Source organism: Pinus tabuliformis, chromosome 3_2, assembly GCF_031772625.1.
Source record: "Pinus tabuliformis cultivar Carrire ecotype Pingquan chromosome 3_2, CPIR1, whole genome shotgun sequence".
NCBI lineage: Eukaryota > Viridiplantae > Streptophyta > Pinopsida > Pinales > Pinaceae > Pinus > Pinus tabuliformis.
The window spans coordinates 181,901,026-181,912,902 of record NC_142302.1 but is presented as its reverse complement, the minus strand read 5'-3'; the positions used below and the strand labels follow the sequence as shown (position 1 = coordinate 181,912,902).

Here is an 11,877-nt window from a genome sequence, read left to right as displayed (position 1 = left end):
TGGTTCACAATTTTCCTCAATATCCTTGATATTTATATATATGGGGATTCCAAGATTATCACGGATCATGTAAATGGGTATGCAAATATCAATCAATCAACACTCCTTGGATGGTTAAGGAGAATTGATAATCTCTGGACACAGCTTGGGAGCATATAGGCAGAGAATACAACCAGCTAGCGGATGATCTCTCAAAGAAAGGGCTACAAGGAAAATTGGGAGAGATGCACATTGATATTATATTGGATGGCAATGTTCTAAATGCTGGAGAATTCCCATTCCCTAGGAAAAACTAAGGGATATCACTCTGCTCTATTTTTTTGTATATTTTGGTTACAATCTTTTTCCTGTATAGGTAGACACATTGACAACCGGCTGGTGACTTGGTTCTTACAAAGATATCCTTAGCAATGGGGATGATCATTGTTTCTTTCTCATAGTGCCAATATGATGGGTGTATTTGTCTTACACCCCATCCTATTTTGCTTTAGATACTTGTTGATCTTTTGTGTTTATATTTTGTCTATATGTATATTTGGGTAATTCTAATGGGGTACGCAAGAACATGCTATCCCAAATGGTTTATTATGATGATATGGTTGCATGAACTAGATATAATGTACATGATCCATTTTGATAATATATATACAGCTTTTTTCATACTCAAGGAAAAAAAAAATACTCTTCAAAAATTACGGTGCAATTTTCAAATGTGTGGGTTGTCTATCAAAGCAAACAATCGCCGGCTGTTTGGATTCGAGGGCAGTTTTCCACGGTCACAACGTGGAATTCTCATCACTAAACTGCAGCAACTTGTGAAAAACTGTGAAAATTTTACCATAATTATGGAAGGAAGAAAGCAGGGGACGAAGTGTACTGAGTTCTTCGAGGAAATTCTCACTCTAAAATCTATTCTCAATTTGATAGTCGTGGCCAGTCTAGCTCAGTTGGTAGAGCGCAAGGCTCTTAACCTTGTGGTCGTGTGTTCGAGCCCCACGGTGGGCGTGAATTGTGTGTTCCAGCACATATGGTGTTGGGTTTTTGTGGAACATTTGGGCTCCTACCGCGGGGGAAGTTGTATGAAATTTTGTGTTTAGCAATTAAAAAAAAACAGTCAAAATTTCATTGTGACGGGGAATCTTCTGAAAGCAAGCAATCTCCCTTTTAGGATGGGGAAAACCGTCAGATTTTCAACCATATGTCCATCCACCTTTTAACAGAAGAAGAAGAACCGTAACATTCGTAAGATACTCAGGAACAAGGATCGTCAAGAAGGGTATAAAGTTTATACTCAGTCTCGGCACTCTATCCTCTTTCCTCATGACAGCTTCTTGTCTGAATGGTATAAAGTTTACAATTTTGTTTTTGAGCTTCTTGTCTGAATGGTATAAAGTTTACAATTTTGTTTTTGAGCTTCTTGTCTGAATGGTATAAAGTTTACAATTTTGTTTTTGAAGGCTCTGATCAGATGTGCTATATGTTTCAATAGTGATGATGTTTTTTTGTCTCAATATGTTCCTATGTATCGTTTCTGCAATGAGTCCTTTTGCCTCAATATGTTTCTATGTATCGCTTCAGCAATGAGGCTATGTTGTTACTCTTAAACAATGGCTTTCCCTATAGCGGTCTTGTTTTCATAAGACCCATCAGTTTTATGATGTAAAATATATTTCCTTAATATAAATATTGATGCTTTTCTTTCTGAAAAAAGATCGTCAAAATTGCAATCCGAAATTAATGAAGAGATAAACAAAAAAGAAATATAACCGAAATTCATCAAGAGGTAAAAAGTAGCATCCAAAAAAGAAATTTAACTGAAAAACTTGGAGGTCAAGATAAAGATGCAATGTACATTTTAAGATAAATTATAGTAAACAGATGTGCAATGCAATGCATGAGCATGAAACGTAACCAAGCTTTGGAGTCGTCCAGAGAATGAGATTCCAGCGTATCTGATCTTTGTATACGGAGAGAAGCAGCAAAGCAAAATAGCCAATTTAAACCTGCAACAGTCTATACTGGTATTTTTTAATAGTTTTTTGATTCTAAAATTTAGTTAAAAATTAAGAGGAATTGTTTGAAATTGTAGATCTCAATGGCTGAGATTACTCAAACCAGATGTAATATACGTTTTATTAAATAGATACATTTGTATTCACAAATGCAATTTCAAGGATGCCAAATTCCAATTTCACTTTAAAAAAAATTATTGTCGATCTTACTTTGTGGGGGCACATAGCAAAGTTTTAATAAGCAATGAAAATTAAAATGCTAGGTTTGGTGATTTATCCTGGGAACTTGGCAGTTGTCGGGCAAAGTGGTGCAACAGTATTTCAAATTAAAAGAGTTTTTCAGCCAATTTAAATATAAGATATAAAAACTAGTATGCATGTACTAGTTCATCCTATGTCCTTAGGCTATCGTCCTATCACAATTATGAGAGTACACATCGAAAGCATACCAAGAAACACTCAACATAGCCATTGATATGCAAGATGAAACGAAGCCAAATGCTTAAGATAAATAGCATAACATAGGAGATTGGATTGGTTAAGAGATCAATGAATACAAGAAACATGAGTTGAAACATGCCAAAAAAGGAAAACAATGTGATGATAATATTAGGGCTAAAAGAGACAAAAGAAGTCGAATGAATTCAACTTTTTATTACATGTAATATTAATAACTTGTAAGTTTTAATTGTAGAAACAAAGATGATTTTCAAATTGAAAAGGGTATTGACAAAACTAATACTAGGATCTACAACTAATCATAATACCTTTTGAGTCCAAACCAAAGAAGGCAACATGTCAGTGGTTGCCATGGTCGGAGGGACAAAGGCATGCAAGTTTTTTCCCATAATATATTCATAAACACTATCAATAATTGTAATTTTAGTGTCGCAAGACAAGATGTTGTTACTTTTGCAACCCCAACACATAAGATATAAGAGATTGTCCTAGATTTAGGGCACTACCACCCAAGCATTTCCAAATGATTTAAGTAGTCAAAGACAAGGAGCATCACAAGGAGGGTTTTATCACAACTCAAACCAAAATAGACAAGTATGCACTACCTAAGTTTGATGAAGAACCAATATTAGATGAGGAAGTGTTGCTTAAGTAGGATGAAGAACAACATTAGATGAAGAAATCCAGTATTTCATGAAGCAAAAGAGAACATTGGATAAAACACCCAAAGGTATTTGAGCACACAACCAATATGCAAGGGATAGAGCTCAAAGACCACACCCTCATAAAATGAAGGCAGGAGCATTAAAAACTAAGATAACAGAGCTAACTATCAATTACAAGTGTTGTCTCGAGACAAGAAATGTTCGAAGAAGATTTACGAGTTCCTCAATTGTCTACTCAATACTAACTAGGATGAGATCCAAGTTCCGATGTTGTAGAAGTGTGGAAGGTCAACAACTTTTCTTGAAAGGACCTTTAGGTTCTAACGACTATCATGGAAACATTGATCTATGAAGCAGTCGTCAACATAGGGGCTAAGATCAACAATATTCCATCCATCTATTAGGATGAAGTACTTGGTCAACCACATTTTCCTCATGGTGCAGTGACAATTAAAACAAATGATTTCCATATGAACTTATTGAACCTATTGAAAGGATGACTATAATTAAGACTAAATGTCATGGGATTAAGACATGTGCCAACTTTGAGGTTTTGAGAATATTTTCAACATAAACATATTGGATGATTTTTTCTAGAGCATGGATATGCTCAACGAGAGGCACATTTCGATCTAAAAAGTTGGCATTAATATTTAGACAAGACTAAAAGAAGGTGACCATTCCAATTAATGAGAGTAGGTGATTAATTGAAGCAAAAACTAATATAATTAATAGGAATAAGTTGTCAAGGCCAAAGTTTCATATGGGGCACCTATATACAACTATCCATAAAGTGAGGGAGCAAGAGCTTCATGACTATGGTATTTTGCATATGGAAGTTTCATCAGGGGAATATCTCAATAAAATCCTATAGGGATTAGCACATGGAAACCATGAAATCTTCCTAAGAGTAGAAGTACATAACATAACCTTGCTAATAGATAATTGGAAATAACAAGACTCCTTGAAATATATATACCACTTTGAGTAAAGGATGAAGTTTCTCTTTAAAGAAGAAAGTTTGAAACACTTGTTTCTGATGACACTAAGCGTGATGTACCTGATGCCCTCTATCCATAGTTGACAGCATGAGGCACTTTGGGAAACACCATTTTCCACTTAACTACAACTTGACACTTTTTCCTCCTTTTAAAACTTATTTCCAACACTTAATTTATCCCAAAAGTTGACCAATACCCATCGATTGATGAATGTAACTAACCCATCCACTGTAGACCAAAAATTACATTTTCCATCGACTAATTAGTCGATTCCACCATCCATCAACTATATACATGATTGACTATCATCAATTGTACAAATAATTTTACTACTAGTCGACCACCGGTCGACAATATGGTGCAAAATCAACGTCTGTCAACTACATAAAGAAATTTAACTATCTATTAACTATTTGACACATGCATACATGATTTCATTGACTAATAATCATGCCCACCAGTGTCATTCAACTACTCTATAACATATTCCCATATTGAATTCCTTCATTACAATGTTGTGTACCATAATTTAATTTTGTCATGATTGTCCCACATATTAACTTGGTATGCATCAATTAACATGCTCAAAATGGCATTTCAAATATGCATAAACACACAAATCATTTAACAATATATATACACACACAAGAAAATACACAACATTAAGCATAAAATATCACAAAAGGAACACTTTTCATTGTAATTTTCAACCGACCAACTACATACTTCAAATATTCCACCCAACTATTGACCACACTGCGCTAAAATTCTCAACAATGGATCACCCATGAGCTAGGTACATATCCCAACCTACATAACCTAAGATAATGCACCCCTTATTTTCCCCTATAGTCCACGAGGCTCTACCACTACCCTTCTTGGGCTTCAAGTATAGACCAGTCAAGAATTGTCAAAGTACTGCAACTTTGGGAGTTCCAACGACAAGCCTTAAGAGTATTCCAAGCACTCCTTTAGCCTCACACTGAGTAATTCTACCTAACCAATTCCCCCTCCAAGCTCTAGCCTTACCAATATGACCAAGGGGAATTCCATGAAAAAATCAACAAAAATATACCAAGTCGTAGGGTTTAGTAGTTATTCAGGCTCACTTACCCTCAAATTTGTAGCATAAACCAACATCACACTAGCAACGGACCAATAATGAACCAGGGATGAATCAACATGTACTATTGAGCAGTGGTCATAGAATGATATGGGAATGATGGCGAGAATGACGGGTAACACAATTTTTGTATGCATGAGTTATTTCCACCAAGTGTCACATGGAGAACTCACCCCCACCTACTTGGGAACTTATGTAGACCATTTCCCCCTCACTTTTTAGACTTTGACTTATGTCATGTATTCTAACTTTGGCTCATGTTCATAAGTCACTTTTGGAATATAATATTATTTCTATGACTTGGGAACCATGTTATGGTTCCGCCTCCTTACCTTTGCCTCTTGTGGAGTTATAGCTCACCATCTCTCGTGTATGACTTTGTTTGTAGTAGTGATATATTTTTATTAACATGGGTATGATTTACATTTTATATTATTAGGCTCACTAGCCTTAATCACATAGGCACTCTAGCCTCAAATTATATAAACATATGAATGAAGGCCCCAAAACAAGTATATTCACATGGCCACGCAAGGTCAACATAACCTCTCTCACCAACCTAATATAAATATGTACAATTACAACATATGGAGCATTCTAGGTGTGAAAGCCCCTGGTTAATATTCCCTCATTGTAAATAATTGTAATTACTTATAAAGGCTGAGAGAAAGGAACATATATTCTAGTTTCTTGGAGAGGGAGATTGCTTGAGGAATTGGTGATTTTAAATGTATAAACCATGGATTGGCTGAAAAGTTTTATAGAGAGTAGTGGCTCGCTTGAATGCTAAAGAACCCATTGGAAGTTTGTGGATTTATGAACCTACTGGAATGGGAAGATACACTTAGGAATTTGTGAGGGCTGGTGAACCACCACAATTTGCCTTAGTGTTGAAGCTTTGGTGCTTGACTCACTGATGAAGTACCTGAAGAGGTGATCTCTTACCCATGAGTAGTTTGTTCACTAATGAACATTCCCTTGATGTGGGCTATCTTCTCCTAAAAGTGAGCCAAGACTCTTTGTACTATGATATCATGGTTTGGATGATAATCATGTCTAAAAAGTCTAGAAATACTGAATGGAAGCTTGTGTCACTTGTGGATAAAGTCAGAGTGGCCTTGTGACATCCAGTTTCAATTGTTAGTATTGGTTAAGTTTCGTCTCAAAGGAACTCCACCTCAAGCACTAGAATATGGCTCAAGGCTGACAACTACAAGTAAATGTGGTTGTAGCTTGTCTAAGATTGGGTGGAGAGTTAGATTCCCATTCTCAGTTGTCAAATCTCTTATAGGATAAGTATTCTATTATGTATTTGTGCATGTGATTATCATGTCTTTATTTATTGTGCTGAAATAATGTCATGATAATGTTGAGGAGTGTTGTTTTATTACATGAATGAGGAACGTCCATATCGTGTGTAAATACTTTAAGGAATGGTTCATTTACCGTGGATATTTCTAAGTTGGGAATTAACCTAGGAATGCCTGAGCATGAAGAGATGGATCGATTTTTGTTAATCAATGAATGTCTACATTTAAAATATCTTGGTTATCAGGCCGATAACTAACCATAATCTCAAGAGGGATAGCCCATAAGGGCCTGCATATACCCTTCTATATCTATAGACTATGCATTTGAGGCCAGGGTGAAGGCCCTTATACGTGCATTAATAGTTACTAAGCATGGGGCTAGAATTCTTCAGTTCAAATCATTGAATGTTGGAATGAAATGGCTTAAACCTCTTGGATCTTGTGACCGGGCATGATGATAAAGTGCTTAAACAATGAGAGATCTGGGACGTCGAGAGCTAGACACTTATAGCGACCCACTTGTCTTAAATGTTTGGTACCCTGGAGATTTCAGTGGGAGGTTGAGCAAGTCCCACGAAGATTGAAATGTTGGGATGACATGGCGAGGTAGGGTGAGATGTAAAGTGTTTGATACGTCAAGGTGGAGAACCCCCCCCCCCCCCCCCACAAACCACATATAACATGAAATCTATGAATTGCAGGGGTTCAAAGACTTATGTGGGACCCAGGCCATCTAAAAGCAATCTCCCTTTTAGGATGGGAAAAACTACCAAATTTTCAACCATACGTCCACCTTTTAGGATGGAAAAAACTAACAGATTTCCAACCATAACATTCGTAAGATACTCAGGAACAAGAATTGTTAAAATTGCAAGCTGAAATTCATGAAGAGGTAAAAAGTATCATCCAACAAAGAAATTTAACTAAAAACATGGAGGTCAAGATACATATGAAATGTACATTTTAAGATAAATTATCGTAAAATAATTTTCAATGTATGAGGATGAAACATAAAAAAGCTTAGTTTGTTAGCTGATACACTCTCATGCAGTGGTGAACATTGAGAAAAAATATTCTAAGGGTTAGAGGTGTAACAAGAGAGTAACAATCAGAATCATAGTGATCGGGATTAGGAGAAAGTGAACTAGCTGAGGAACCCTCAAAGAGGCTTATTGTGTGAAAACATTATATAGATTAGTGGCTTGCTTAACGACTGAAGAACCCACTGGGAGTTACTAGATTGATGAACCTACTGGAATGGGAGGAGACGTGTATTTGTGAGGGCTGATGAACCATCAAGAGTTTCCTTAGGGATGAAGCTCTGGTGCTTGATTCACTGATGAAGTACCTAAAGAAGTGATCTCTTACCCATTAGTAACTTATTCACTAATGAAACTCCCCTTAATGTGGACTCTCTTCTCTTGAAAGTGGGCTAAGACTCTTTTTACTATGGTATCATGGCTTGGATGTTAATCATGTCTAAAAGGTATGGAAAGATTGAGTGGGAGCTTGTGTCACTGGTGGATAAAGGAAGAGTGGCCCTATGACATCCATTTACAGTTGTTAGTATTGGTTAAGTTTCCTTTCAAAGGCACTCCACCTCAAGCATTGGAATATGACTTAGGGGTGACAACTACAAGTAAATGTGGTTGTAGATTGTCTAAGGTTGTGTGGAGAGTTAGAGTCTCAATCTCAGTTGTCAGATATCCTATAAGATAAGTATTCTCTTTATGTATTTGTGCATGTGATTATCATGTCTCTATTTATTGTGCTGAAATAATGTCATGATAATTTTGAGGAGTGTTGTTTTTCTACATGAATGAGGAATGTCCATATCTTGTGTAAATATTTTAAGGAATGGTTCATTTACTATGGATATTTCTAAGTTGGGAATTAACCTAGGACATGGCCATAAAGGGCCCACACCCATTTACATTGCATATATCATATATAAGTTATAGGTTGGTCCATGTGGGCTATAGGAAGGGGGTGATGTGTAATATGGTATGAACAGGTTAGCAGCCAAAGTTGTGTTGCCAAGTATCGATGAGGTGGAGAAGACATGGATAGCCATGTGGGCACCATGTGGCAGGCTAGAGTGACATAGCACTCTCTAATAGGTTAGGTTCTAAATGGTCATAAATTTTGATCCAGGAGTTGGATCAAAGAAAATTTTACGTTGTTGGAAATGTCTCAATGAGACAGACTCTACAATGTCATCCATTTTGAGTTTTTAAGAAGTTGTAAAAAATATAAAAAGTGAGACCCCATTTCCATAACTAGACTTTGGAGGTCAGGTCAACATAGTAATTGCCTCCTTCTATCCTTAGTAGGGGCTAGGGATAGTAGGGAGTATGTTACAGGGTGGTATCATATCTTCCATGTTCAAAACTTGGACTAGATGGGCTCTATCATAGAATTAACAGAGCGAAGGTTCAACACTAGACCTTTAGAGACCAAGTGAGGCCTTAGAGCCTCATGATCAGCATTAGAAACCTTATGCTTGTACGAATTGAGATTAATGTGCTAAATTGAAACGACTTGTTTCATCTAGCCTCGTGCCAACAACCTTCAAGAAAAGTAAATTGGAGCATCTGCATGATGCACTTATGCAAGTTTAAAACTAATAGTTATGTGTGTGCATGAAAACACATGAAGGTATAGTATAGTATAGACCACATGAACAACAAAGGATGGTATAGTATGAAATTGAAGGACTAAGGAATTAATATTATGATGTGTTGAAAAATGCAGCAAGAAATACTCAATTTGATTTTTCCTTGATTAAATTAAGAAAATTCGAATTTCCACATCAGCAGACAACTTGGATGATGTTAACTTGTGTGACATGGCTTGTGCCACCCAGTTTACTTAGTAAATTCAAGTTGGAGGAGTTAGAGTTCAATTATGAATGTGTGATTGCTAATTTGTAACAATCAAGGTCAGTTATCTCAGCTTGTTTTCAGTTAAACTAGTTCCAACTTTTGGAGGAACTAGTGGAAGGCCAATTAAGCAGCGGGACTTCAGTTAAACTTAGTGAGCATCCAGTTAACTGATCAATCATCCCAAAATATCTAATGCATGCAGAGAATTCAAGTTATCCAGTTGAGGTGGAGATCCCAAGGCAGTGTAACATCAGTTGTAGACTAGTCTTGAGTGTACAAGTGTTGCATGCAATCAGACGATCATCCTAAGGAATTGTGCAATTCAATCAAAGGAATTTCCTAAATAATAGAGGTTGATTCCTCAAGGAACAATGCAAGGAAATAAGAGCTCAAACCGAGGCAAAATTTGACTAAGTCTAGGTCATAGGCCTTCAGTGAGCAAAGAGATAGGTTGTGCACTTGTAGGGTGAGCTCAGTTGAGCAAAGCAATTATAATACATCCATATTCATTTGATTAATGCAAGTAGACATTGGGGTTTTAGCAGATTGCTTTCCCCAAATAAAAATACTTATTGCATGTGTGTTATTTCTTCTTGCATGTCCGATATTTTTGTTCTAAATTGTGAATTAATGTCCGTAGAGCAGTAGAGTAGGTTTGTGTCTTGTGATTTTGATTAAAAATTCATGAGAAGTTGCAAATATACAACCTAATTTCTACATGGTATCGGAGTTGGATTCACATTAGAGTAGGAAATTCGAAGTTGTTTCTCATAGGTTTGAATTTGAAGATTAGTGTAGCAGGATTACTTCAAAGCTGAGAAGATGGCCTTCAATGGACTAAGGCTAGAGTATTCCTTGGAAGTCACCTCTAATTTTGTTGCGTGGGAGGATCGCATGGAGGCGGTATTGGATGACAATGGATTGCTAGAATACATCAAGTCAGATGTTGCAAAAACACAAGCATCTAATGCCCAAAACCTTTCTCAATGGAAGAAAGGTGTAGTTAAGGTGAGGAGAACAATATTGGATGGAGTACGAGATCATATTATCTCGAATCTCCATGGAAAAGAAACTTTGTTTACGACGCAAAAAGAACTGACAAAAATTTTTCGAGAATATTAGTAACCACCGGAAGTTGGCGCTCAAGGATAAACTTTGAAGTATCAAGACACAAAAGAATGAAACAATTCCACCATATTTGAGAAAGTTTACACAATGTCGTGATGAACTTGGCGGGGTCGGTGTTAATGCCCCTAAAGAAGATTTGGTAAGCCTAGCCCTTCTAGACCTTCCTAAGAGGTGGCATAGCTATCAAGATTCAGTGAACGGGAGGGAGAGACTACCAAATTGGGAGTGCTTATGGTCTGATTTGGTACAAGAGTAAATAAGGCAGAATACTAGAGATGGGACTTCATCCAAGGGCGAGGATGAAAAAAAATTGCATTGGATGGAAAGGAAAAGAAGGGAAAAGGGAAGAAATCCCAATCCAAACTAGAATCCAGTCAAGGGGGCAAGAAGAAAGATTTGTCAAAAATTAAATGCTTCCATTGTCATGAATTTGGGCACTATGCCACGAAGTGTCCACACAAGAAGGCAAGCAAGAAGACCTTAGGAGGAGCAGCAGGTGAAGCTTTGGCTTCACAGTTCGAGCTTGACTTTACCCTCATTGCATGCATGGCTAGCACAGTGATGGGGAGCGTGTGGTACTTGGACTCAGGTGCATCGTTCCACATGATGGGGAATAGATACTTTTTCAGTGATCTGGAAGAAAAAGATTTGCATATGCATATTGAGATGGGGGATGACATAAAGTATAGCATGACTGGGATTGGTACAATCACCTTTCATAGGGATTCAGGCTCCCCCCTTATGCTCAAGGATTTCAATTTTCATTTCAGGCCTAAATAAAAATATCATCTTTGTTACAGTTTTGGAAGGCCGTGGTTATGATGTGATATTCAGTAAAGGAAAGGAATCCTTAAGACACATAGCCATAGGACAGGGGAAGTAGATCGGGGTTCGTGTGAAGAACATGTACAATATAGATGTGGAGGATTGTGTTGCATTCAGCACAAAGGTGGAGAAGGTGCAATGTCACGATGCCAGTGAACTTTGGCATAGAAGGCTTGGCCATTTACATCATGGCACTTTGAAGATCATGTAGCAGATAACCATAATCCTCCCCAAAGGAGCACTTGAGCAGTAGGATGTATGCAAAGGCTGTACTTTGGGGAAGTACACAAAGTCCACATTCCATGATTAGGACAACAAAGCACATGCAGTCCTGGAAAGTATCCACTCTGATGTTTGTGGACCTTTCTCGACAACCTCCATTACTAGGCACAAATATTTTGTCATTTTTATTAATGATTTCTCATGGAAGAGTTGGATCTTCTTCATGCGGAAGAAATATGAGACATTC

General features: G+C 37.1%; 1 non-coding gene across 1 annotated transcript; it reads left to right on the top strand.

The window, feature by feature from the left end:
* Positions 1 to 932: 932 nt before the first annotated feature.
* TRNAK-CUU (transfer RNA lysine (anticodon CUU)) lies at positions 933 to 1,005 on the top strand. The gene has a single exon. It is a non-coding gene; the product is annotated as a tRNA-Lys (tRNA).
* Positions 1,006 to 11,877: the final 10,872 nt, after the last annotated feature.